Below are 27,540 nucleotides of genomic sequence, written 5' to 3' on the forward strand. Positions count from 1 at the left end.
AGCTGAGGGCTAATCTTCCTCAGCAAAAAGAGGAAGATTGGCAGCGGATATTAGCCCAGGGCTGACCTCCCTCACCAAAAAAAAAAAAAAAAAAATTTTTTTAAACAGTTTTTGATTTATAAGAAAATTCTAAAGATAGTGCAGAGTTCCCACATACCCTACATCCAGATTCCTCTATTATTAACATTTTATATTAGTAAATTAGTAACAAATAGTACATTTGTTACAATTAATGGACAAATATTGATACATTAGTATTAACTAAAAATCCTTAGTTTATTCAGATTTCCTAGTTTTTACCTAATATCCTTTTTCTGTTCCAGGGTCCCATCCAGGATACCACATTATATTTAGTCATCATGTCTCCTTAAGCTCTGTTGGAGGAGGTCATTGAGGGGACATGAATGCTAGTTGACCCGAGAGCTTGACTCCGGCAATCGGAGGCTCCTCATTCCCTCCTCTGGTGTTGGAATGTACCTTCTCCCCACCATTTTCACAGTGGAATCCGTTTTAAGGATGCAGCCTTGAGACAGCAGTGCATTTTTGAGACCATCTGGATGGTTTATATGACTGAACCCAGTTAAGGCCTCTAAACAAACTTTTTAGATCCTGGCAGGGAGGTGCAGAGGTCTATTCGTCTCGTGGCTGCCCAAGATAAACCTTGTAAGTTCCCTTGCTTGTTAAAACTGCCACTTACCAATCTGGAGTGGTCTGCTTCTTTTCTTTGGTGTCTCCTTGTCCTCTGAGTATGGGGCCAGTTTGCCAACTAACAGGCTCCTCTTTCAAAAAAATTTTTTATATATCTCTTTTTTCCCCCAGTTTTATTGAAATATAATTGACATGCATTGCTGTATAAGTTTAAGGTGTACAGCATTATGGTTTGACTTACATATATTGTGAAATGTTTACCACATTAAGTTTAGTTAGCATCTATCATCTCATATTGACACAATAAAAAGACAAAGCAAAAAAAGAAAAGAAAAATTTTTCCTTGTGATGAGAACTCTTAGGATTTAAACTCTTAACAACTTTCATATATATCACACAGCAATGTTAACTATAGCCATCATGTTGTACATTACATCCCTAGTACTTATTTCTCTTATAACTGGAAGTTTGTACCTTTTTACCACCATCCTCATGGTCCACACTCTGTCCTTCAGAATTTGGTAGATGTTTCTCCATTGTCTTCTAGCTTTGAGTGTTGCTGTAGAGAAGTCTGATGCCTGTCTGATTTTAAAACAAATATTGAGGAGTAGTCTACATATACAGTAGTCTACTATACATGCAGTAGTCTACGCATAAAATGCGTAGATTTTAAGAGTACAATTCTGTGAATTTTGACAAATGTGTACACCCATGTAAACATCACCCAAATCTAGATGTAGAACTTTCCCATTACTCCCGAAAGTTCCCTCAGGCTTCTTTCAAGTAACTACCACCTCCTCCCAGAGACGACCGTTGTTCTGATTTTGATCACCATAGACTTGTTTTGCCTGTTCTTTATATAAATCGAATCATACCATATGTACTCTTTTGTGTCTGACTTTTTTCTCTCAATCTCGTTTATGTGATTCATCCATGTTGCTGTATCAGACCTCCGTTCCTTTTCTTTCTTTTTTTTTTCTTTCTTTTTTATTGCACTAACATTGGTATGTAACATTGTATAAATTTCAGGCATGCATCATTGTACTTCTATTTCTGCATTGATTACAACATGTTCACCACCCAAATACTAATTACAATCCGTCACCACACACATGTGCCTAGTTATCCCTTTCGCCCTCCTCCCTCCCCCCTTCCCCTCTGGTAACCACCAATCCAATCTCTGTCTCTATGTGTTTATTTGTTGTTGTTATTATCTTCTACTTATGAGTGAGATCCTACGGTATTTGACCTTCTCCCTCTGACTTATTTCGCTTTTCATAGCTGAGTAGTGTTCATTGTACAAATACATCATAATTTGGTTACCCAGTCTCCCGTTGATGTATATTTGGATTGTTTCCAATTTTTAAAGCTGTTATAAATATATCTACTATGAACACTTCTGAGCAAGTCTTTTTGTGGACATAGATTTTCAGTTTTCTCTAGTGAATGCCTAAGAGTGAAATGGTTGATTCATAGGGTCAGTGTTTTTTAATTTTTATTAGAACTTGCCAAATGGTTTTCTCAAGTGGTTGTGCCATTTTACAGCAATATATAAGAATTCCAGATACTCCACCTCCTTGCCATCATCAGCATTTTTAACTCTAGTGAGTGTGTAGTGGTATCTTATTGTGGTTTTAATTTGTATTTCTCTGGTGATTAGTTATACAGAGCATCTTCTCATGTACTTTTTGGCTATTCATATATCTTCTTTTTTGAAGTATTTGTTCAAGTCTTTTGGCCATTTTTATTGGGTTATTTATCTTTTAATATTGATTTATAGGAGTTCTTTATATATTCAGGATGAGTCCTTTATCAGATAAATGTATTGTGAATCATTTTCCTTACTCGCTTTTAATTATCTTACTCCATTAATGAGCAAAGATTTTAATTTTGCTGAAGTACAGTTTATCCATTTTTTTCTAGTTAGTGCCTTTTATGTCCTGTCCAAGAAATGTTTGCTTGCTCCAAGTTCGTCAAAATATTCTCCTATTTTTTTGTCTGTACTTTTCTTTTAACAGGGTGAAATTAACATAACATAAAACTAACCATTTTAAAGTGAGCAGTTCAGGGGCTGGCCCCATGGCGTAGCAGGTAAGTGCATGTGCTCCACTGCTGGTGGCCCGGGTTTGGATCCCGGGCGCGCACCAACGCACCGCTTGTCAGGCCATGCTGTGGCGGCGTCCCATATAAAGTGGAGGAAGACGGGCACAGATGTTAGCCCAGGGTCGGTCTTCCTCAGCAAAAAGAGGAGGATTGGCATGGATGTTAGCTCAGGGGTGATCTTCCTCACACACACACACACACACAAGTGAGCAATTCAGTGGCATTTAGTACTTTCACAGTGTTGCATAACCAACACCTCTATCTAGTTCCAAAACATTTCCATCACTCCAAAGGAAACCCTGTACCCATTAACCAGTTACTCCCCATTCCTCCCTCCTCCAGCCCCTGGCAAAACCACCAATCTTCTTTCTATCTCTATTCATTTGCCTATTCTGGATATTACATATAAATGGAATCATGCAGTATATGACCTTGTGTGTCTGGCTTCTTTCACTTAGCATAATGTTTTTGATATTTATCCATGTCGTATTATTTATTAGTACATCATTCTTTTTAATGGCTGAATAATATTCTATCGTATGTGTATACCACATTTTTCTTATCCATTCATTCATTGATGAACATTTGGGTTGTTTCCACCTTTTTTCTATGGTGAATAGTGCTGGTATGAACATTCATGTACAAGTATTTATCTGAGTACTTGTTCTCTATTCTTGTGGGGTATAAAACTAGGATTGAAATTGCCAGATCATATGGTAATTCTATGTTTAATGTTTTGAGGAACCACAGCTGAACCATTTTATATTCCCACCAGCAATATATTAGAGTGCCCTTTATCATGTTGAAGATCTTCCATTCCTTGTTTTCTGAGTGTTTTTATCATGGAAGGATGTTGGATTTTGTCAACAGCTTTGACTTTATCAATTGAGATGATCATGTGATTTTTTTCCATTTGTTCTGTTGATGTGTTATATTACATTAAATGGTTTTGTATGTTGAACCAATCTTAAATTCTGGGAATAAATCCCACTTGGTCATGGTGTACTATCCATGGTATACTATCCTTTGATATACAAAGGTGTACATTAAAAGGATCTGCTTTATTAGTATTTTGTTGAGTATTTTTGCATCTATATTCATAAGGGTTATTGATCTACAGTTTTCTTTTCTGTGATGTCCTTGTCTGGCTTTGATATGAGGGTAATACTGGCCTCATAGAATGAGTTAGGAAGTGTTCTCTCTTCTTCTATTTTCTGGAAGAGTTTGAAAAGGATTGGTGTTAATTCTTCTTTAAAGGTTTGGTAGAATTCACTAGTGAAGCCACCTGATCCTGAATTTTTCTTGTTGGGAGGTTTTTGATTAATGATTCAATGTCTTTGTTATGGGTCTATTCAGATTTTCTATTTCTTCTTGGGTCAATTTTGGTAATTTGTGTGTTTCTAAGAATTTTTCCATTTCTTCTATGTTATCCAGTTTATTGGAGTACAATTGTTCATAGTTTTCTCTTATAATTCTTTTTAAAACCACTTTATTGAGGCATGATTGATATACAAAAAGCTGTACATATTTAATGTATATGACTTGATAAGCTTGGAGATACGTATACACCCTTGAGACCATCACCAAAATCAAGGCCATAAACTTATCCATCAGCTCCAAAAGATTCCTTTCATCCCCCATTATTTATTAAATTAAAATTTCTTTTTCTTTTGTGGTAAGAGCACGTAACATAAGATCTAACTTCTTAGCAAATTTTTAAGTATACAATACAGTATTGTTAATTATAAGCTCTATGTTGTACAGTAGATCTCCAGAATTTTCTCATTTTGCATAAATGAAACTTTGTACCCTTTGACTGACACCTCTCCATTTCCCCCTCCTCCCAACCCTTATAATCATTATTCTACTCTCTCTGAGTTTGGCTATTTTGGATTCCTCATAAAATTGGGATCATGCAGTAATTTGTCCTTCTGTGTCTGGCTTATTTCACTTAGCATAATGTCCAGGTCCATCCACATTGTTGCAAATGGCAGGATTTCCTTCTTTTTTTATGGCTGAATTATATATATATATATAGCATTTTCTTTTTCCTGTTTCCTTGTCTGTCAATGGATATTTAGGTTGTTTCCATATCCTTTTTGTTATTAGTACCATTGAGTCGATTCTGACTCCTAGCAACCCTGTGTACAGCAGAGCGGAACACTGCTCAGTCTTTTTGCACCATCCTCTCACCTTTGGCACTATATAAGACAATGCTCTGCTGCTATTCATAGGGTTTTCATAGCCAATTTCTTCAGAAGTGGTGGTCAGGTCGTTCTTCTTAGTCTGTCTTAGTCTGGAAGCTCCACTGAAACCTGTCCACCATGGATGACCCTGCTGGTATTTGAAATACTGGTGGCATAGCTTTCAGCATCACAGCAACACACAGCCACCACAGTATAACAACTGACAGATGGATGGTATGGTTCCCTGACTGAGAAATAAACCCAGGACGTGGTAGTGAGAGGGCCGAATCTTAGACCAGCAGGGCTGGCTTTCATATCTTGGGTATTGTGAATAATGTTACAATGAACATAGGAGTACAGATATATCTTTGAGATACTGGCTTCAATTCCTTTGGATTTACATCCAGAATTGGGATTGATTAATCAAATGGTAATTCTATTTTTAATTCTTTGAGGAACCTCCATACTGTTTTCCATGGTGGCTGTACCAATTTACATTTTCACTAGCAATGTACAAGGATTCCCTTTTCTCCACACTCTCACCAACACTTGTTATCTTTTGTGGAGTTTTTTTGGTGATAGGCATTCTAATAGGTGTGAGATGATATCTCATTGTGGTTTTGATTTGCATTTCCCTGATGATTAGTGACGTTGAGCATCTTATTCCGGGATTCTCATTATGCATATTTTGGTACTCTCGATGGTGTCCCACATGTCTCTTAAGCCCTGTTCGTTTTTCTTCATTCTTTTTTATTTCTTCTCCTCAGACTGGATAATTTCAATTGGCTTATTTTCAAGTTCACTGATTGTTTCTTCTGCCTGCTGAAATCTGCTATTGAAACCTTCTAGTGAGTTTTAATTTCAGTTATTGTACATTTCAACTCCAGAATTTCTATTTTGTTCCTTTTTATAATTTCTAGCTCTTTATTAATTTTCTCTATTTGTTCATACATTTTTGTCCAAGTTTCCTTTAGTTCTTCATCCTTGGTGTCCTATAGCTCTTTGAGAATATTTAAGACAGTTGATTTAAAGTCTTTGTCTAGTAGGTCTAATGTCTGTGCCTCCTCAGAGAAAATTTCTGTTAATGTCTTCTGTGAATGGGTCATACTTTCTTGTTTCTTTGCATGTTTTGTATTTTTTTTTTGTTGAAAACTGGACATTTTGAATATTACAATGTGGTAAATCTGGAAATCAGAGTCTTCTCCCTAAAGATGTGTTTTTGTTGCTTGCTATGGGCTGTGGTTTTTTGGTTAATGACTTTTCTAAATTATTTTTTTTAAATCTGCATTCTTTTTAACATGTGGTCTCTGAAGTCTATCTTCCTTTAGCTGTGTTCAGCTAGTGATTTGATGGAAATTTTCTTGAATGCCAGGAGAGAGAGGAGAAAAAAGAAAGGAAAAGAAACTCTCCTAGTTTTTGCAGTTTGGTTCTGCACTGGGACACTCCTTCAACAAGTAGCCAGGCTATTTAGAACTCTGCCTTAGCCTTCACTTTCTGTTTTCACTGAGCTTAGAGATCAGATGGAGGCAAAAGCTTCAGGTCTTCTCAGGTATTTTCTGAACATGAGTCTTGCCCTAGGCGTACACATGGCTTTCTAAATTTCCCAGTATACACAGGCATTTTGAATGCCTTAATTTCTAAAAGAAACTCTCTCCCCAGATTTTCCTCCAGGGTTTTAGCACTCTATTATATGCCTCAACTCTAATTTTTTGCCCCGGGCAGCTGTTTTTTTGTCTTACATTTTTCCAGGAGTGCCTACTGCTTCTCTATCCTAAGTGAGTTCTGAGTTAGACAAAACAAAGGCAGGTGTCTTGCATCAGTCTTTCAGGTAGCACCCAGACAGATAAGAACAGACAAACACAATTCTTTGGGACTATGGTCTGCACTGCTCTGGAATCAGTAAACAGGTCCCACACTGGGAACGTGGGCTGCCATCTTCAAGACTGCCCCCAACTGTGTGTGTGTGTGTGTGACAACGACAAGTAAAAATTCCACAAAGTTTCCTACTATTTTTAAGTTGCCTTTTTCTTGAATTAGCAGTCATTTGGTTGCTGTAAACTTAGTTTTCCAGAGTTCTGACAAAGTTGATTCTGATAGTTTTTGCTTGACTTTCTGATGTTTCTGTGGAGGGATGGGCCCTTGGAGCTACCCACTTTGCCATTTCCATGGATGTTACTCCACTCCTGATTTTTTCTAGAAACTTTACTTTTAGCTTTTACGTTTAGGACTTAGATCTTTCTTGAATTAATTTTTGTGTGTGACATAAGATAGGGTCAATATTAATTTTTATCCTTATGAATATTCAGTTCTTCCAGCGTTGTTTGTTGAAAAGACTCTCCTTTCCCCACTGAATTATATTGGGACCCTTTCCTTAAATCAATTGACCATAAATGGGTGAGTCTACTTCTAGACTCTATTTTGTCTCATTAATCTGCTTGTTTATCTTAATAAACACCACATTATCTTAATTACCATAGCTTTATAGTAAATCTTGAGATCAGGTAGGATAAACCCTTCAACTTGATTCTTTCTTTATTTATTCTTAATTTTTTTTCAAGATTGTTTTGGCTGTTCTAGGTCCTTTGCATTTCAATATAGATTTTAGAATCAGCCTTTCAAGTTTTATAAAAACAATATCTGTTGGAATTTTGTTTGGGATTGCATTGAATATATAGATCAATTTGTGAGAAATTGTAATCTTAACAATATTCTCATTCACTTCATGAATATGGCATATCTTTTCATTTTATTCAGTCTTCTAATTTAATTTCTCTCAACAATGTTTTGTAGTTTTCAGTGTAGCACTATTACAGTTATTTTGTTAAATTTATTCTTAGGCATTTGATTTTTTGATGCTATTGGAAATGATTTTTTTGTGTGTGAGGAAGATTAGCCCTGAGCTGACATCTGATGCCAATCGTCCTCTTTTTGCTGAGGAAAATTGGCCCTGGGCTAACATCCGTGCCCATCTTCCTCTACTTTTTATGGGATGCCACCACAGCATGGCTTGACAAGCAGTCCGTTGGTCTGTGCCTGGCATCCGAACCTGCGAACCTAGGGCCGCTGAAGCAGAGCACACAAACTTAGCTGCTATGCCACTGGGCCGGCCCCTGGAAATGATTTTTTAAGTTTAATTTCATTTTCCAGTTTGTTGTTAGATACAGCTTACTTTTATATTGTGGTAAAATATATATGACATAAAATATACCATTTTAACTATTTTTAAGTACAGTTCTACGGCATTAAATATATTCATGTCATTGTGCAACCATCACCACCATCCATCTGCAGAGCTTTTTCATCTTCTCCAACTGAAACTCTGTACCCATTAGACACTAACTTTCCATCCCCTCGTCCCCCTGCTCTTGGCAAACACCATTCTACTTTCTGTCTCTATGAATTTGACTACTCTAGAAACATCATATAAGAGGAAATCATACAGTGTTTGTTCTTTTGTGATTGGCTTATTTCACTTAGCATTATGTCCACAAGGTTCATTCATATCGTGGCATGTGTCAAAATTTCCTTCCTTTTTAAGGCTGCATAACATTCCAACATATATATGTGCCACATTTTGTTTATCCACTCATCTGTCAATGGACACTTGGGTTGCTTCCACTTTTTGGCTATTGTGAATATATTGCTATGACCAGGGGTATACAAATATCTGTTTGAATCCCAGCTTTAAACTCTTTGGGGTATATACCCAGAACTGGAATTACTGGATCATATGGAAATTCCATGTTTAATTTTTTAAGAATTGCCATACCATTTTCTACAATAGCTGCACAATTTTGCATTACTACCAACAATGCACAAATGTTCCAATTTCTCCACATCTTTGCCAACGTTTGTTATTTTGGATTTTTTTTTTTGGTTTGTTTTTTAATAATAGCCATCCTAATGGGTATGAAGTGGTATCTCATTGTAGTTTTAATTTGCATTCCCCTAATGACTAGTGATGTTGCATATCTTTTCGTGTGATTTTTGGCCATGTGTATTTCTTCTTTGTACAATTGATTTTCGTATATTAACTCTGTATCCTGTGACTATGCTAAACTTACATATTCAAGTAGGTTTTGGGTAGATTCTTTTTTTTTTTGTGAGAAAGATTGGCCCTGAGCTAACATCTGTCAAACCTCCTTTTTTATTTGCTGAGGAAGACTGGCCCTGGGCTAACATCCATGCCCATCTTCCTCCATTTTATATGGGATGCCGCCACAGCATGGCTTGACAAGCTGTGCATCGGTGTGCGCTCGGGATCCGAGCTGGCGAACCCTGGGCTGCTGCAGCGGAAAGCACGCACTGAACCGCCTGCGCCACCAGGCAAGCCCCTTGGGTAGGTTCTTTACGACAGTCTATGTACATAATCAGGCTGCTTGCAAATGAAGACAGGTTTACTGCTTTCGTTCTAATCATTATGCCTTTTCTTTTTTATTAATAGGCTTTCATTTTACAGCAGTTTTAGGTTTATAGAAAAACTGTGCAGAAAATAGAGTTCCCATGGGCTCCCTGCTCGGCATCTCACTGCACACTGTTTCACTTATTATTAACATCCTGCATTAGTGTGATACATTGATTACAATTGACAAACCAATATTGATACGTTATTATTAACTAATAATAATTAGTTTACAGTAGGGTTCACTTTGTGTTGTATAGTTCTATAGGTTTTAACAAGTACATAACGTCACGTATCCACACTTATGGTATCATACAGAATAGTTTCAACATCATAAAATTGTCCTGTGCTTCACCTATTCATCCCTCATTCCCTCCACCAAACACCTGGCAACCATTTACTATTTGCTGTCTCTATAGTTTGCCTTTTCCAGAATGTCATATACAGTCATGCACTGTATAATGTTGTTTTAGTCAACGACGGACCACTTATACGATGGTGGTTCCGTAAGATTAATACCATATAGCCTAGGTGTGTAGTAGGCTCTACCTTCTCGGTTTATGAAAGTATACTCTATAATGTTTGCACAATGACAAAATTGCCTAATGATGCATTTCTTAGAATTTATTCCCACCATTAAGCAATGCATGTGTGTAGTTGGAATCATACAGTGTGTAGCCTTTTCACACTGACTTCTTTTACTTAACAACGTGCGTTTAAGCTTCCTCTACATATTTTTGCGGCTTGATACCTCATTTCTTTTTATCACTAAATAATATTCCATTGTATGGATGTGCCACAATGTGTTCATCCATTTCATCATAGCAAGGACATCCTAGTGGCTTTCAGCTTTTGGCAATTATGAATAAAGCTTCTATAAACATTCATGTGTAGATTTTTGTGTGGACATAAGTTTTCAACTCATTTGAGTAAATACGAAGGAGCTCAATTGCTGGATCATATGGTAGGCCTATGTTTAGTTTTGTACTAAGCTGCTGTACAAAGTGGCTGCACCATTTTGCATTCCACCAGCAATAAATAAGAGTTCCTCTTGCTCCACATCTTAGCCAGAATTTGATGTTGTCAGTGTCCGGATTTTGGCTTTTCTAGTAGGTGTGTAGTAGTATCTCACTGCTGTTTTAATTTGCCATTGTCTAATGACGTATAATGTTGAACACCTTTTCATATGCTAATTTGCCATCTGTGTATCTTTTTTGGTGAAGTGTCTGTTCAGGTTTTTTGCCTAATTTTTAATGAGTTGTTCATCTTCTTATTGTTGAGTTTTCAGAGTTCTTTGTAGTTTTTGGATAGCAATCCTTTATCAGATGTATCTTTTGCAAATATTTTTCTTCCATTTGTGGCTTGTCTTCTCATTCTCTTGTGAACGTCTTTTAGTATTCCCATTACACATATGTTACACTTTTTGCAGCTGTCCCACATTTCTTGCATATTCTGTTACTTTTTTTTCAGTATTTTTCCTCATTGTTTTTCAGTTTTGGAAGTTCCTGTTGACATACCTCAAACTCAGAGATTCTTTCCTCAGCTATGTCCAGTATACTAATCAACTCATCAGACAGTCTTCATTTCTGCTACATTGTTTTTGATCTCTAGCATTTTCTTTTTTTCTTTCTTGGAATGTCCATTTCTCTGCTTATGTTATCCATATGCTCTTGCATGTTGTCCACTTTTTCCATTAAAGCCCTTAGCATATTAACTATAATTATCTTAAATTCCCAGTCTGATAATTCCAACATCCCTACCATATCTGATGCTGGTTCTGTTGCTTGTTCAGTCTCTTCTGTTTTTGTTTTTTTTTTTTTTTTTGCAGAGGAAGATTTGCCCTAAGCTAACAAATGTTGCCAATTTTCCTCCTTTTTTCTTCCTCCCTCCCCCCAAAGCCCCAGTACATAGTTGTGTATAGTTGTAAGTTCTTCTGGTTCTTCTATTTGAGCAGCCACCACAGCATGGCTACTGATAGATGAGTGGTGTGTTTCTGCACCCGGGAACCAAACCTGAGCTACCAAAGTGGAGCGCACAGGACTTTAACCACTAGGCCATCAGGGGTGGCTCTCTTCTGACTGTTTTTTTGTCTTTTAGTATGACTTGTAATTTTTTGTTGAATTATAAACATAATGTATGGGGTAAAAGGAAGTGCAACAAATAGGTCTTTAGTAATGTAGTGCTAAAGCGTGTGTGTGTGAAGTTATTACTAAGTGAAGGCTCACTGCCTGATGTGCATAGAACCAATATTACAACACTGGCTTCTGAGAGAAGAAATAACTTGATTGCATGGCCAACCACCAAGGAGACAGGAGGCAAGGCTCAAATCTGTCTCCCCGAGCTGAAGTGGGGACAGATTTTTAAGGAGTTGAGAGTGGTAGTGGTTATACAAAAATGCTAACTTGGTGGAATCTGATTGGAGGGTGGGAATGTAACAGTCGTATAAGTCTGATGTGCTATTTGCTTCGTATTAGCTTCCCCATTCCACTTTCTCTTTACGTTTAGTTTCGTAGTTGGGGAACTTTTAGTTCCTAGGCAGCTCGAGGTCATCTGAAGACAAGGTTTCCATCTTCTGAGCATGCTCCAGCCCCCCCAAAACAACTTTTGATACAACATTGTTATTGATACAATAAGACACAAGGTGGTCAGTAAGAACTGGCCTATGATGGTTACAAAGTGTTCTATAGTCTGGTGATTAGGTCACAGTTTTTTGGTGAGCCTATGTCCCTGGACTGTGAAGTTCATAAGTGCTCAGTTTTTTCCCCTTAGGTGGGGCAGGAAGGCTAGAGGGGGCTAGAGTAGGGTATTTTGTGTGTGTGTGTGTGTGTGTGTGTGTGTGTGAGGGAGATTAGCCCTGAGCTAGCATCCACTGCCAATCATCCTCTTTTTGCTGAGGAAGACTGGCCCTGCGCTAACATCCATGCCCATCTTCCTCTACTTTATATGGGATGCCGCCACAGCATGGCTTGACAAGTGGTGCGTTGGTGCGCGCCCGGGATCCGCACCTGGGCTGCCAGTAGTGGAGCGCACGCACTTAACTGCTAAGCCAGGGGGCCGGCCCCCTGTACATGGTTTTAGATAAGGGTCTAACTTCATTTTTTGGCATGTGGATATCCAGTTTTCCCAGCACCATGGGTTGAAAAGACTGTGCTTTCCCCATTTAAAACTTTAAGGACATAGTTGAATTCAACAGCACCATCAATCAACTGGATATAATTGGCATCTATAGACTACTTCATCCAACAATACATTCATCTCAAGCACACATGGAACACTCACCAAGATAGACCACATTCTGGGTCATAAAACATACCTTAACAAATTTAAAAGAGTAGAAATCATACATTGTCTGCTCTCAGACCACAATGGAATTAAACTAGAAATCATTAACAGAAAGATAGCTGGAAAATCCCAAAATATGTGGAGAATAAACAACACACTTCTACACAACATATGGGTCAAAGGATAAATCTTAAGGCAAATTTAAAAATTTTTTGAATTAAATAAAAATAAAAATACAATTAGCGGGGCCGGCCCAGTGGCGCAAGCGGTTAAGTGCGCGCGCTCCGCTGCGGCGGCCCGGGGTTCGCTGGTTCGGATCCCGGGCGCGCACCGACGCACTGCTTGGTAAGCCATGCTGTGGCGGCGTCCCATATAAAGTGGAGGAAGATGGGCACCGATGTTAGCCCAGGGCCGTCTTCCTCAGCAAAAAAAAAAAAAAAAAAAAAAAAAAGAGGAGGATTGGCGGATGTTAGCTCAGGGCTGATCTCCTCACAAAAAAAAAAAAAAAATACAATTAGCAAAATTTGTGGGATCAGCAAAAGCAGCACATAAAGGAGAATATATAGCATTGAATGCATATCAGAAAAGAAGGAAGATCTGAAATAAATATCTAAGCCTCCACTTTAGGAAACTAGAAAAAGAAGAGCAAATTAAATACAAAGTAAGCAGAGGAAAAGAAATAATAAAAATTAAAGCAGAAATCAGTGAAATTGAGGGGCCGGCCCCGTGGCTTAGCGGTTAAGTGCGGACACTCCGCTGTGGCGGCCTGGGTTCGGATCCCGGGCGCACACCAACGCACCGCTTGTCCGGCCATGCTGAGGCTGTGTCCCACATACAGCAACTAGAAGGATGTGCAACTATGACATACAACTATCTACTGGGGCTTTGGGGGGGAAAAATAAATAAAATCTTAAAAAAAAAAAAAGAAATCAGTGAAATTGAAAATAGGAACTCATTAGAGAAAATCAACAAAATCAAACTGGTTCTTTGAAAAGATTAGTAAAATAAATAAGCTTCTAGCCAAGCTAACTAACAAAAAAAGAGAGAAGATACAAATTATTAATATCAGAAATGACAGAGGAAACATCACTACAGATCCCATGATCATTAATAACATAATAAAAGAATACTTTGAACAACTCTATCCCACAAATTTGAACCTAGATGCAATGGACCAATTCCTTAAGACATAATCTGCCAACATACACACAGGAAGAAGTAGATAATCTGAGTAGGCCTATATCTATTAAAGAAATTGATTTAATAATTAGTAACTTTCCAAAACAGAAAACATCAGATTAAGATGGGTTCACTGGTGAAGTTTACCAAACATTTAAAAGAGAAATTATATCAACTCTCTACAATATTTTCTAGAAGATAGAAGCAGATGGAATACTTCCTAACTCATTCTATAAGGCCAGCATTACCCTAATACAAAAGCCAGACAAAAATATTACAAGAAATGAAATATACAGACCAACATCTCTCCTGAACATAGATGCAAAAATCCTCAACAAAATATTAGCAAATCAAATCCCACATGTATAAAAAGAATTATACACCACAACCAAGTGAGATGTATTCCAGCTGTGCAAGGATGGTTCATATTTTAAAACCAATTAATGTAATTTGTTATTTCAACAGGCTAAAGAAGAAAATCACATGGTCATATCAAGATGCAGAAAAGGACTTTGATAAAACCCAACACCCATGATTAAAAACTCTCAGAAAAATAGTAATGGATGAGAGCTTCTTCAACTAGATAAAGAACACCTACAAAACACCACAGCTAAATCATACTTAATGGTGAGAAACTCAAAGCTCTCCTGCTAAGATCTCGATCAAGGCCACTTCTTTTCAACATCACACTGAAAATTCTAGCTTATGCAATAAGACAAGAAAAGGAAAGAAAATGTATACAGATTAGGAAGAAGAAATAAAACTGTTTTTTTTCACAGACAACAAGACCATCTATGTAGAAAATATAAAAGAATGAATACAAAAGCTTCTGGAGCTAAGTGATTGTAGGAAGATTGCAGAATATAAAGTTAATATACATAAGTCAATTGCTTACCTATATACCAGCAATGAAAAAGTAGAATTTGAAATTTAAAACACATTAACATTTATGTAGCATCCCCAAAAATAAAATACTTAGATGTAAATTTAACAAAATATGTACAAGATATATATGAGGAAAACGATAAAACTCTGATGAAGATATCAAAGAAGAACTAAATAATGGAGAGATATTCCTCGTGTATGAATTGGAAGACTCAACATTGTTAACGGATGGGCATTGAGGGTATTATGCAAAGTGAAATAAGTCAGAGGGAGAAGGTCAAATACCATATGATCTCACTGATCAAGTAGTAGAAAATAACAACAACAAACAAACACATAGAGACAGAGATTGGATTGGTGGTTACCAGAGGGGAAGAGGGGAGGGAAAATGGCAAAAGGGATAATTAGGCACATGTGTGTGGTGATGGACTGTAATTAATATTTGGGTGGTGAACATGAGAACATGATGTAATCCATGCAGAAATAGAAGTATAATGATGTACACCTGAAATTTATACAATGTTATAAACCAATGTTACTGCAATAAACAAACAAACAAACAACAACAACAACAAAAAGCCTGACATGTAGCAGGCTCTCAGTAAAAAAAAAACAAAACAGGGCCGGCCCCGTGGCTTAGTGGTTAAGTGCGTGCGCTCCGCTGCCGGTGGCCCGGGTTCGGATCCCAGGCGCGCACTGACGCACCGCTTCTCCGGCCGTGCTGAGGCCGCGTCCCACATACAGCAGCTAGAAGGATGTGCAGCTATGACATACAACTATCTACTGGGGCTTTGGGGGAAAAAAATAAATTAAAAAAAAACAAAAACATTGTTAAGATGTCAGTTCTTCCTAACCTGATCTATAAGATTCAGCACAACCCCAATCAAAATCCCAGTAAGTTATTTTGTGTATATCCACAAACTGATTCTAAAGTTTGTATGGAGAGCCAAAAGATCCATAATAGCCAACACAATATTGAAGGAGAAGAACAAAGTCAAATGACTGACACTACCTGACTTCAAATCTTACTGTAAAGCTACAGTAATCAAGACCGTGTGATATTGTTGAAAGAATAGACAAATAGAACAGAATAGAGTCTAGAAATAGACCCACACAGATATAGTAATCTGATCTTTGAAAAAGGAGCAAAGGCAATCCAATGGAGAAAGGAGAATCTTTTCAACAAATGATGCTAAAAAATTTGTACATCCACATACAAAAAGAAAAAAAAAAGATGCTAGACACAGACCTTACATCCTTCACAAAAGGTAACTCAAAATGGATGATAGACCTAAATGTAAAATGCAAAATTATAAAAATCCTAGAAGAGGCCGGCCCGTGGCTTGGTGGTTAAGTGCGCGGGCTCCGCTGCTGGCGGCCAGGGTTCGGATCCCCGGCGCGCACTGACGCGCCGCTTCTCCGGCCATGCTGGGGCCGTGTCCCACATGCAGCAGCTGGAGGGATGTGCAGCTATGACATACAACTATCTACTGGGGCTTTGGGAGAAAACAAATAAATGAGTAAATAAAATTAAAAAAAAAATCCTAGAAGATAATGTAGGAGAAAACCTAGATCACCTTAGGTATGGTGATGACTTTTTAGATATAACATGAAAGGCATAATCCATGAAAGAAATAACTGATAAGCTGGACTTCAATAAAATAAACACTTCTGTTCTGCAAAAGACTGTGTCAATAGAATGAGAAGACAGGCCACAGACTGAGAGAAAATATTTGCAAGGGACTATGTAAAAAATACAAAGAACTTTGAAAACTCAACACTAGGAAAACAAAAAACCCAATTAAAACTTGGGCAAAAGAGCTGAACAGACACTTCAGCAAAGAAGATGCACATATGGCAAATAAGCATATGAAAAGATGCTCCACATCATACACCATTAGAGAATTGCAAATGAAAACAATAATGCAATACTACTACACACCTATTAGGATGGCCAAAATTCAAAACACTGATGACACCAAATGCTGGCCAGGATGTGGAACAACAGAAATTCTCATTCACTTCTGGTGAGAATGCAAAATTGTACAACTGCTTTGGAATACAGTTTGACAGTTTCTTACAAAACAAAACATACCCTTACCATACAATCCAGCAAATTGCATACCTTGGTATTTACCCAAATGAATTGAAAACTTATGTCCACAGGAAAATCTACACACAGATGTTTATAGCAGCTTTATTTATAATTGCCAAAACTTGGACACAACCAAGATGTCCTCATGAATAAATAAATAAATAAATAGGTAAATAAACTATAGTATGTGTAGACAATGGAATATTACTCAGCACTAAAAAGAAATGAGCTATCATGCAATGAGAAAACATGGAGGAAACTTGAATTCATATTACTAAGTGAAAGTAGCCAATTTGAAAGGCTACAGACTGTATGGTTCCAACTATATTACATTCTAGGAAAGGCAAAACAATGGGACAATAAAAATATTAGTGGTTGTCAGAGCTAGGAGTTAGGGCAGTGAGAGCAATGAATAATCAGAGCATAGAGGATTTTTAGGTCAGTGAAACCATTTTGTACAATACTACACTGTTTGGATACATGTTATTATACATTTGTCAAAACTCGAAGAATGTACAACATCAAGGGTGAATCCTAATGTAAACTATGATTGTGAGGTATCAATGTATGTTCATTGATTGTAACGAATGCACCACTCTGGAGTGGGATGTTTATTGTGGGAGAGGTTGTGCATGTATGGAGATGGGCTATATGGGAACTTTATGTACTTTCTGCTCAGTTTTGCTGTGAACCTAAAACTACTCTAAAAAATAAAATTTATTAATTAAAAATATTAATGATTGCTTTGCAGCAAGTTAGATAAAACTTAAGAGAGACAGAGTGGAGGCAGTATTTGAAAAGATAATGGTGAGAATTTTGCAGAATTGATGTCAGACAACAATGGATGGATTTAACAAACCAAAATAATCTTAAGTACATAAGCAAATTAAATGAAACTCCAGAGCACCAAATTTAAAGAGAAATTCTTAAAAATAGCCAGAAAGAAAAGAGAGTAAGCTTTCCAAGGAATGACAATTAGATTGACAGCTGATTTCTCTACAACAACAATAAAAGTCAGAAGATGCTGTAATGATATCTTCAGTGCACTGAAGAAAAATAATTGCCAATCAAGTATTCTATTCTATGTGAAAATATCTTTCAAGAATAATGGGAAGTGAAGACATGTTTAGTCATATAAACACTGAAAGAGTTGACCAACATCTGGTCCTCATTAAAGGAAACTCCGTAGAACATATTTCAGGTAGAAGAAAAGTGACCCCAAATGGAAGGTCTGAGAGCCAAGAAGGAAAAAAAGAGGAAAGAAAATTGTAAATATGGGGGCAAATGTAAACAAACATTGACTGTATGAAACAACAACAATAAATGTATTTTGAGGTTATAAAAATTGAATTAAAAGAACAACAATAATGTAAGTTGGGTGGTGGGATAAATGAGTTAAAATGTTCTAAGCTTATAAAATTGTTCAGCTGTTAAGTAGGTATGTTGCAATTTCTAAGGTGACTACTAAAATATTCAAATAAAACCATGTAATTTCAAAACCTGTAGAGGGAAAAAATGGAATGGGAAAAAAAAACAGTCAATGAAAAAGAAGTAGAAAATATTGAGACAATGGAAAGCACAAAATAATATGGTAGAAATAAATCTCGATCTGCTATTACAATAAATGTGAGTAGATTGAATGTTCAAGTAAAGAAGCAAAGAATGTCACACTGAATTTAAAAATATATCCAGATACATGCAGTTGACAAAAGACACATCTAAAACACGAAGATACCAAAAGGTTGAAAAGAATATCTCTCCATTTATTTAGATCTTTAATTTCTTTCAGTAATATTTTGTAGTTTTTAATGTAGAAAATGCGAATATCTTTTGTTTAATTTATTCCTAAGTATTTTATTCTTTTTGATGCTATTTTGAATGGAATTGTTTTCTTAATTTCATTTTGGATTTTTTATTGTTAGTGAATAAAATACAATTGATTTTTGTATATTGACATTATATCTGCAACCCTGATGAACTTGTTTGTTATTTCCAATAGATGTTTTTTATAGATTCATTAGGATTTTCTATATAGATGATCATTTCATCTATGAGTAAAGACAGTTTTATTTCCTACTTTCTAATGTGGATTGGATGGATTCAATTCCTTTCCCCCTCTTTCTTCTTTCTCTCTTTCCTTCCTTTCCTCCCTCCTTTCCTTCTTTTCTTTGCCTTGTTGCACTGGCTAGAACCTCCAGCACATGTTGAGAACATGTGGCAAAAGCAAACATTCTTGCCTTTTTGCTCATCCTAGGGAGAAAGCATTCAGTCTTTTATCATAAAGTATGATATTAGCTATAGATTTTTAAAATTGCCCTTTACCAGGTTGACAGTGTTCCCTTCTACTCCTAGTTTGTTGAGAGATTTTTTTCATGTATGGGTGTTGGATTTTGTCAAATGCTCTTTTGTGTCTATTGTGATGATCATGTGGTTTTGTCCTTTATTATATTAATATGGTATATTGAATTAATTGATTTTTGGATGTTAAACCAACCCTGTATTCCTTAGATAAATTCTACTTAGTCATGGTGTATAATCCTTTTATATATTGCTGAATTTGGTTTGCTAATATTTTGTTAAGAATTTTTGTGTCTAGCCTCTGCCATTAAAGCCCCACAGTGCTCTGCCATCGACAGTATCGCACTGTGACCTCTATGAAATCATAAGAGGGATGCCACAGAACCCGGGAACTGAGAAATGGAAGTCTGATGGTGGCATAAGCAGACTCTGAACTCACCTCCTCCCACAGACACAGCCAATTTACAACTACTTGTGGAAAAATTACCCCTGAGACAGAACTGAAAACAGGATAAGAGGAACTCCGCAACAAAGGACAATCCTAATTGAGGAAGAAGAGGCAGAAACTCCTTTCTGGAGAAGAAAAACGCCGCCTTCACAAGCCGCAGCGCCTCACGGCCACCTGGGAGCAGCCCAAAGGTATGCAGCCCTCCCTGGCAGAGCGGGGCCCTGAGCTGGGGAGTGCCCCTGCTGTGGGCATTTTGTGGACCCAGCACAATCGAGACGAGTGGTGTAATATCTGACTTTGCCTGCTACTAAACCATTGGGGAGTACCCACAGAAAAGCTGCTTCACAAAGAAATTAAAACCGGTTCTCAAACGGCCCACACGCAAACTCACCCGTTTCAGAAAGCAACCTAAAATCACCAGAAAGAAATGTGCACAGTGCTTTGGTGAAAAGAGACTCACCTGATAGGCCCTGAGTGCATCTCGGTGAGAGGTGAGACCTCTCCAGGGACTGGGACATTGGCGGCGGCCATTGTTGTGGCCTGGTGTGGGCGTGCTGACACAGACGTCATTGGAGTTCTCCCTGGGGCCTGCTGGCCGAGGGTCTGCCCCACCCACTAGAGCACCGATTTAATCTAGCTCAGCCAGGGCAGGTAGCCCACCGTAGAGACGGGCCAACAACAAGCCCTCAGGCAACTTGTGGGCCTGCATAGATTGGTGACTGGATTCTCTGCAGCCTGGCAACTGAGCCCGCTTCAGTGGGGAGGGCATGCACAAGGAGTGGGTGGGGAGTGTGGGGCTCCCGCCGTGGAGAGACTGGGTCCACTTCAGGAGGTCGGGGCGTGCACACGGGGCAGGACTGTGTTGACTGTGTGTGGACCTGTGGGTGGCAGGGCTTGTCAGGTGCAGAAGACTTGTGCTTCTCAAAGACCCACATAGGGGGTTTGCCCCACCTTCCAAAGCCTGAAACAATTGGGTGCTCCTGTGCCTTCGGCTAGCCCCACCCAGCTGCAATCCTCAGAGAACTGACAAGATACCTAAAGGCTGGAGGCTTATAGCAATTGTAAGGCCCTGAGCCTAACAACCTGCCACGCTGCGGTCTACTCACTTAAAAAAAATACTACAACACAAATGTGGTATTAGAACTTGCAGCCAACTGTGCTGGGGCTCCCCACATCTGATAAAGTGACTGAAAGGCCCACAACAACTACAAGCAGGTGAGCATTACAACAGCTATCCAGGAGTATAACTCAGCCTCCCTGGGCGCCTACAGGGAGAGCAAACAGGCCACAACAGAAGGACACACATCACCCACATAGGGGTCACCCCTGGAACATTGAGAACTGAGGGAAGCACACTGCAGGCCTCCTAAGGCATCACTTATATAAGGTCACCTATCCAAGAGCAGGAGACGTAGCTGACCTACATAATACTTGGACACAAGCACAAGGAAAGAGGTAAAATGAGGCAAAGGAATACATTCCAAGTAAGGGAACAGGACAAAACCCCAGAAAAGGAACTAAGTGAAACAGAAATGAGCAACCTACCTGACAAAGAGTTCAAACAAAGAGTGTTAAGGATGCTCACTGATCTGGGGAGAAGAATAGATGAACTCAGTGAGAATGTCAACAAAGAAATGGAAGACAACAAAAAGAACCAATCAGAAATGAAGAATACAATACTGGAAATGAAAAATTCACAGTAGGGACTCAAAAGCAGAGTAGAGGATATGGAAGAACAGATCTGCGAGCTGAATGAAAGACTGGAAGAAATTACCCAAGCTGAACAGGTGAAAGAGAGAAGAATTAAAAAGAGTGAGGACAGTCTAAGGGACCTCTGGGACAACATCAAGTGTGCTAACATCCATGTTATAGGTGTCTGGGAAGGAGAAGAGCGTGACAAAGGGGCAGAGAATCTATTTCAAGAAATAATAGATGAAAACTTCCCTAACCTAAGGAAGGAAACAGACATCCAGGTACAGGAAGCACAGAGAGCCCCAAACAAGATAAACCCAAAGAGGCCCACACCAAGACACATCATAATCAAAATGTCCAGAATTAAAGATAAAGAGAGAATCCTAAAAGCCACAAGAGAAAGTCAAGTACATACAAAGGAAATCCCTTAAGGCTATCAGATGACTTCTCAGCAGAAACCTTACAGGCTAGAAGAGGGTGGCATGATATATTTAAAGATCTAAAAGGAAAAAACTTCCAGCCAAGAATACTCTACCCAGCAAGGTTATCATTCAACATGGAAGGAGAGATCAAAAATTTCCCAGATAAGCAAAAATTAAAGGAGTTTGTCCCCAAGAAACCAGTGCTACAAGAAATGTTAAAGGGACTGATTTAACGGAAAAAGAGAAGACCACAAATAGGAAAAATTATCTATTTCCATGATAAGAGGGTAATGGATACAAATGCACAACAAAGAGGTTAGATATGATATCAAAAACATAAAAGGAGGGAGGAGGGGAGTTAAAGAGTAGAGCTTTCAGACAGAGGTCAAACTAAAGAGACCATCAATTCTGTATAGAAGGAGAAAGGAACAGACAGGGACTACTAAAACACTGAGAAAAAAAAAGTTAAAAAATGGCAGTAAGTACATACTTATCAATAGCTACTTTAAACGTCAATGGACTAAATGCCCCAATTAAAAGGCATAGGGTGGCTGATTGGATAAAACAACAAGACCCATATATATGCTGCATACAAGAGACACACTTCAGACCTAAAGACACTCAAAAACTGAAAGTGAAGGGATGGAAAAAGATACTCCATGCAAATGGCAATGAAAAGAATGCTGGTGTAGCAGTACTCATATCAGACAAAATAGACTTTAAAACAAAAACTGTAAAAAGAGACAAAGAAGGGCATTACATAATGATCAAGGAAACAATCCAACAAGAGGATATAACACCTGTAAATATCTATGCACCCAAGGTAGGTGCACCTAAATATATAAAGCAATTATTAACAGACATAAAAAAAGAAATAGACAGTAACACAATAATAGTAGGGGACTTTAACACTCCACTTACACCAACGGATAGATCATCCAAAGAGAAGATCAATAAGGAAACATTGGCCTTAAACGACACACTAGAAAGGGTGGACCTAGTAGATATATAAAGAGCATTCCATCCCAAAACCGAAGAATACACGTTCTTTTCAAATGCACATGGAACATTCTCCAGGATTGATCACATATTAGGCCACAAAACGAGTCTCCATAAATTTAAGAAGACTGAAATAATACCAAGCATCTTTTCTGACCACAACGGTATGAAATTAGAAATCAACTATAGGAAGAAAATCAGAAAAGCCACATATACGTGGAGATTAAACAAAATGCTACTGAACAACGACTGGGTTAACGAAGAAATCAAAGAAGAAATCAAAAAATACCTGGAGACAAATGAAAATGAAAATACGACATGCCAGAATTTATGGGATACAGCAAAAGCGGTTCTAAGAGGGAAGTTTATAGCGATACAGGCCTATCTCAACAAACAAGAAAAATCTCAAATAAACAATCTAACAATGCACCTAAAGGAACTGGAAAAAGAAGAACAAACAAAGCCCCAAATCAGTAGAAGAAGGGAAATAATAAAAATCAGAGCAGAAATAAATGAAATAGAGACCAAAAAAACAATAGAAAAAATTAATAAAACCAAGACTGGTTCTTTGAAAAGATAAACAAAATTGACAAACCTTTAGCTAGACTCACCAAGAAAAAAAGAGAGAAGGCACAAATAAGTAAAATCAGAAATGAAAGAGGAGAGGTTACAACAGACACCTCAGAAATACAAAAGATTATAAGAGAATACTAGGAAAGGTATATGCCAAGCAATTTGACAATCTGGAAGAAATGGATAAATTCTTAGAATCATACAACCTTCCAAAACTGGATCAAGAAGAAGTAGAGAATTTGAATAGACCAATCACCAGTAAGGAGATCGAAACAGTAATCACAAACCTCCCCCAAAATAAAAGTCCAGGACCAGACGGCTTCCCTGGTGAATTCTACCAAACATTCAAAGAAGACTTAATACCTATCCTTCTCAAACTCTTCCAAAAAATTGAGGAGGGGGGGAAGCTCCCTAACTCATTCTACAAAGCCGACATTACCCTGATACCAAAACCAGACAAGGACAACACAAAAAAAGAAAATTACAGGCCAATATCACTGATGAATATCGATGCAAAAATCCTCAACAAAATACTAGCAAATCGCATACAACAATATGTTAAAAAAGATTATACACCATGATCAAGTGGGATTCATTCCAGGTAGGCAGGGATGGTTTAACATTTGCAAATCAATCAACGTAATACACCACATTAATAAAATGAAGAATACAAATCACATGATCATCTCAATAGATGCAGAGAAAGCATTTGACAAGATACAGCATCCATTTATGATAAAAACTCTGAATAAAATGGGTATAGAAGGAAAGTACCTCAACATAATAAAGACCATATATGAGAAACCCACAGCTAATATCATCCTCAATGGTGAAAAACTGAAAGCTATCCCTCTAAGAACAGGAACCAGACAAGGATGCCCACTGTCACCACTCCTATATAACATAGTACTGGAAGTCCTAGCCAGAGCAATCAGGCAAGAGAAAGAAATAAAAGGGATCCAAATTGGAAAGGAAGAAGTGAAACTGTCACTATTTGCAGATGACATGATTTTATATATAGAAAACCCTAAAGAATCCACCAGAAAACTTTTAGAAGTAATAAACGAATATGGTAAAGTTGCAGGATACAAAATCAACATACAAAAATCAGTTGCATTTCTGTACACTAACAACGAAGTAGCAGAGAGAGAAATTAAGAATACCATCCCATTTACAATTGCAACAAAAAGAATAAAATACCTAGGAATAAACTTAACCAAAGAGGTGAAAGATCTGTACACCAAAAACTATAAAACATTTCTGAAAGAAATTGAAGAAGACACAAAGAAATGGAAAGATATTCCGTGCTCTTGGATTGGAAGAATTAACATAGTTAAGATGTCCATACTTCCTAAAGCCATCTATAGATTCAATGCAATCCCTATCAAAGTTCCAACAACATTTTTCACAGAAATAGAACAAAGAATCCTAAAATTTATATGGAACAACAAAAGACCGCGAATAGCTAAAGGAATCCTGAGAAAAAAGAACAAAGCTGGAGGTATCACACTCCCTGATTTCAAAATATACTACAAAGCTATAGTAACCAAAACAGCACGGTACTTGCACAAAAACAGACACACAGATCAATGGAATAGAATCGAAAGCCCAGAAATAAACCCACACATCTATGGACAGCTAATCTTGACAAAGGAGCCAAGAACATACAATGGGGAAAAGAAAGTCTCTTCAACAAATGGTGTTGGGAAAACTGGATAGGCACATGCAAAAAAATGAAAGTAGACCCTTACCTTACACCATACACAAAAACTAACTCCAAATGGATTAAAGACATGAATGTAAGACCTGAAACTGTGAAACTTCTAGAAGAAAACATAGGCAGTACGCTCTTCGACATCGGTCTTAGCAACATCTTTTCAAACACCACATCTGACCGGGCAAGAGAAACAATAGAAAAAATAAACAAATGGGACTACATCAAACTAAAAAGCTTCTGTACAGCAAAGGAAACCATCAACAAAACGAAAAGACAACCTAACAATTGGGAGAAGATATTTGCAAACGATGCATCTGATAAGGGCTTAATCTCCAAAATATATAAAGAACTCATGCATCTCAACAACAAAAAAACTAACAACCCAATTGAAAAATGGGCAAAAGACCTGAACAGACATTCTCCAAAGAAGATATACAGATGGCCAACAGACACATGAAAAGATGTTCAAAATCACTAACTATCAGCGAAATGCAAATCAAAACTACAATGAGATATCACCTCACGCCTGTCAGAATGGCTATAATTAACAAGACAGGAAACAACATGTGTTGGAGAGGATGTGGAGAGAAGGGAACTCTCATACACTGCTGGTGGGAGTGCAAACTGGTGCAGCCACTATGGAAAACAATATGGAGATTCCTCAAAAAATCAAGGATAGAACTACCATATGGTCCAGCTATTCCACTGTTGGGTATTTATCCAAAGAACTTGAAAACACCAATTTGCAAAGGTACATGCACCCCTGTGTTCATTGCAGCGTTATTCACAATAGCCAAGACTTGGAAGCAACCTAAGTGCCCATCAAGGGACGAATGGATAAAGAAGATGTGGTATATATACACAACAGAATACTCCTCAGCCATAAGAAACGATGAAATCCAGGCATTTGTGACAACTTGGATGGACATTGAGGGTATAATGCAAAGTGAAATAAGTCAGAGGGAGAAGGTCAAATACCGTATGATTTCCTTCATTAAGTAGTAGATAATAACAACAATAAACAAACACATAGGGACAGAGATTGGATTGGTGGTTACCAGAGGGGAAGAGGGGAGGGAGGAGGGTGAAAGGGATAATTTGGTACATGTGTGTGGTGATGGGTTGTAATTAGTATTTTGGTGGTGAACATGATGTAATCTATGCAGAAATAGAAGTATAATGATGTACACCCGAAATTTTTACAATGTTATAAACCAATGTTACTGCAATACACAAAAAATTAAAAAAAAAAAGAATTTTTGTGTCTATAGTCATGAGGTATATTATCTGTAGTTTTCTTTTATTGTGATATCTTTCACTAGGTTTTATATTATTTCTTCTTTCAATATATTGTAGTACTCACCAGTGAAGCCATCTAGGTCTTGACTTTTCTTTATGGGAAAATTTTCATTAAGAATTAAATTTCTTTACTTGCTATTAATCTATTCAGATGTTTTGTGTCTTCCTGAGTCAGTTTCGGTAATTTGTGTTTTTGTAGAAATTTGTCCATTTAATCTGAAGTGTCCAATTTGTTGGCATAGGGTAGGGCCAGTGGTAATGTCTCATTTTTTACTTCTGATTTAGATAATTTGTGTCTTTTTTCTTCTTTTCTTTGTAACTGTAGCTAAGGATTTGCCAAATTGGTTGCTCTTTCAAAAGAACCAACTTTTGGTTTTATTGTTTTTCTCTATTTTTTTTTGTTTTCTATTTCATTGATTTCCACATCAGTCTTTACTACTTCCTTCCTTCCCCTTGCTTTTGGGTTCAGTTTTGTACCCTTCTCCTAATTTTTAATGTGAAAGCTTAGGTTATTTATTTGAGATCTTTCTTTTTGTCTGATATGGATATTTAATGCTCTAAATTTCCTTTTAAACACTACTTTAGCTACATTCCATAAATTTTGATAAGTTTTGTTTTCATTTTCATTCAGTTCAAGATATTTTTAAACTTCCCTTGTAATTTCTTCTTTGAACCATGAGTTATTTGGAAGTGTATTGTTTAACATTCAACATCTGTGGCTTTCCAAGCTTTCTTCTTCTTGGGGGATCTCTAATTCCATTGTGGTCAGAGAACATACTTATTGACTTCAATCTTTTAAAATTTATTTAGACTTATTTTGTGGCCCCATATATGGTTTATCCTGGAGAATGTTCCACGTGTATTTGAAAAGAATATGTATTCTGCACTCACTAGGTGGTGTCCTATAAATGTCTGCTAGGTTCATTTGGTTGATGGAGTTAAGTTTAAGTCTTCTATAATCACAATAATTCTTTGTCTATTTGTTCTATCAATTACCGAGAGAGGACTATTAAAACCTCCAGCTATTATTGTTGAGTTTTCTATTTCTCCTTTAAGTTCTGCCAGCTTTTGCTTCATGTGTTTTGGAGCCCTTTTGTTAGGTACACTTACATTTATAATTACTACATCTTCCTAATATATTGATCCTTTTATCATTATGAAATATTCCTCTTTGTTTCCAGTATTATTTCTTTTCTTAAAATCTATTTTCTCTTTTGGGGCCATTCTAGCTCTCTATTCTCATCCTTTTACTTCCAACATATTTGGGTCTTTGCATCTAAGATATGTCGTTTGTAGACAGCATATAGTTGGA

The 27,540-nt window shown here is 37.4% G+C and overlaps 1 protein-coding gene across 2 annotated transcripts in view; it reads left to right on the forward strand.

Annotated features, from left to right (window-relative positions):
• The window catches only part of GRM2 (glutamate metabotropic receptor 2), a 156,813-nt gene that overhangs the window by 17,184 nt on the left and 112,089 nt on the right, over nucleotides 1-27,540 (forward strand). The window contains exon 6 of one of the 2 annotated variants that reach the window (XM_058559808.1): nucleotides 25,609-25,690. The exons of the other annotated variant lie outside the window; for it this stretch is intronic. The gene's annotated coding sequence lies outside the window, so the exon portion shown is untranslated. Of the gene's footprint in view, nucleotides 1-25,608; nucleotides 25,691-27,540 lie in introns of those variants that run through there. 2 annotated transcript variants of the gene reach the window in all.

Source organism: Diceros bicornis, chromosome 2 (genome assembly GCF_020826845.1).
Source record: "Diceros bicornis minor isolate mBicDic1 chromosome 2, mDicBic1.mat.cur, whole genome shotgun sequence".
Taxonomy (NCBI): domain Eukaryota; kingdom Metazoa; phylum Chordata; class Mammalia; order Perissodactyla; family Rhinocerotidae; genus Diceros; species Diceros bicornis.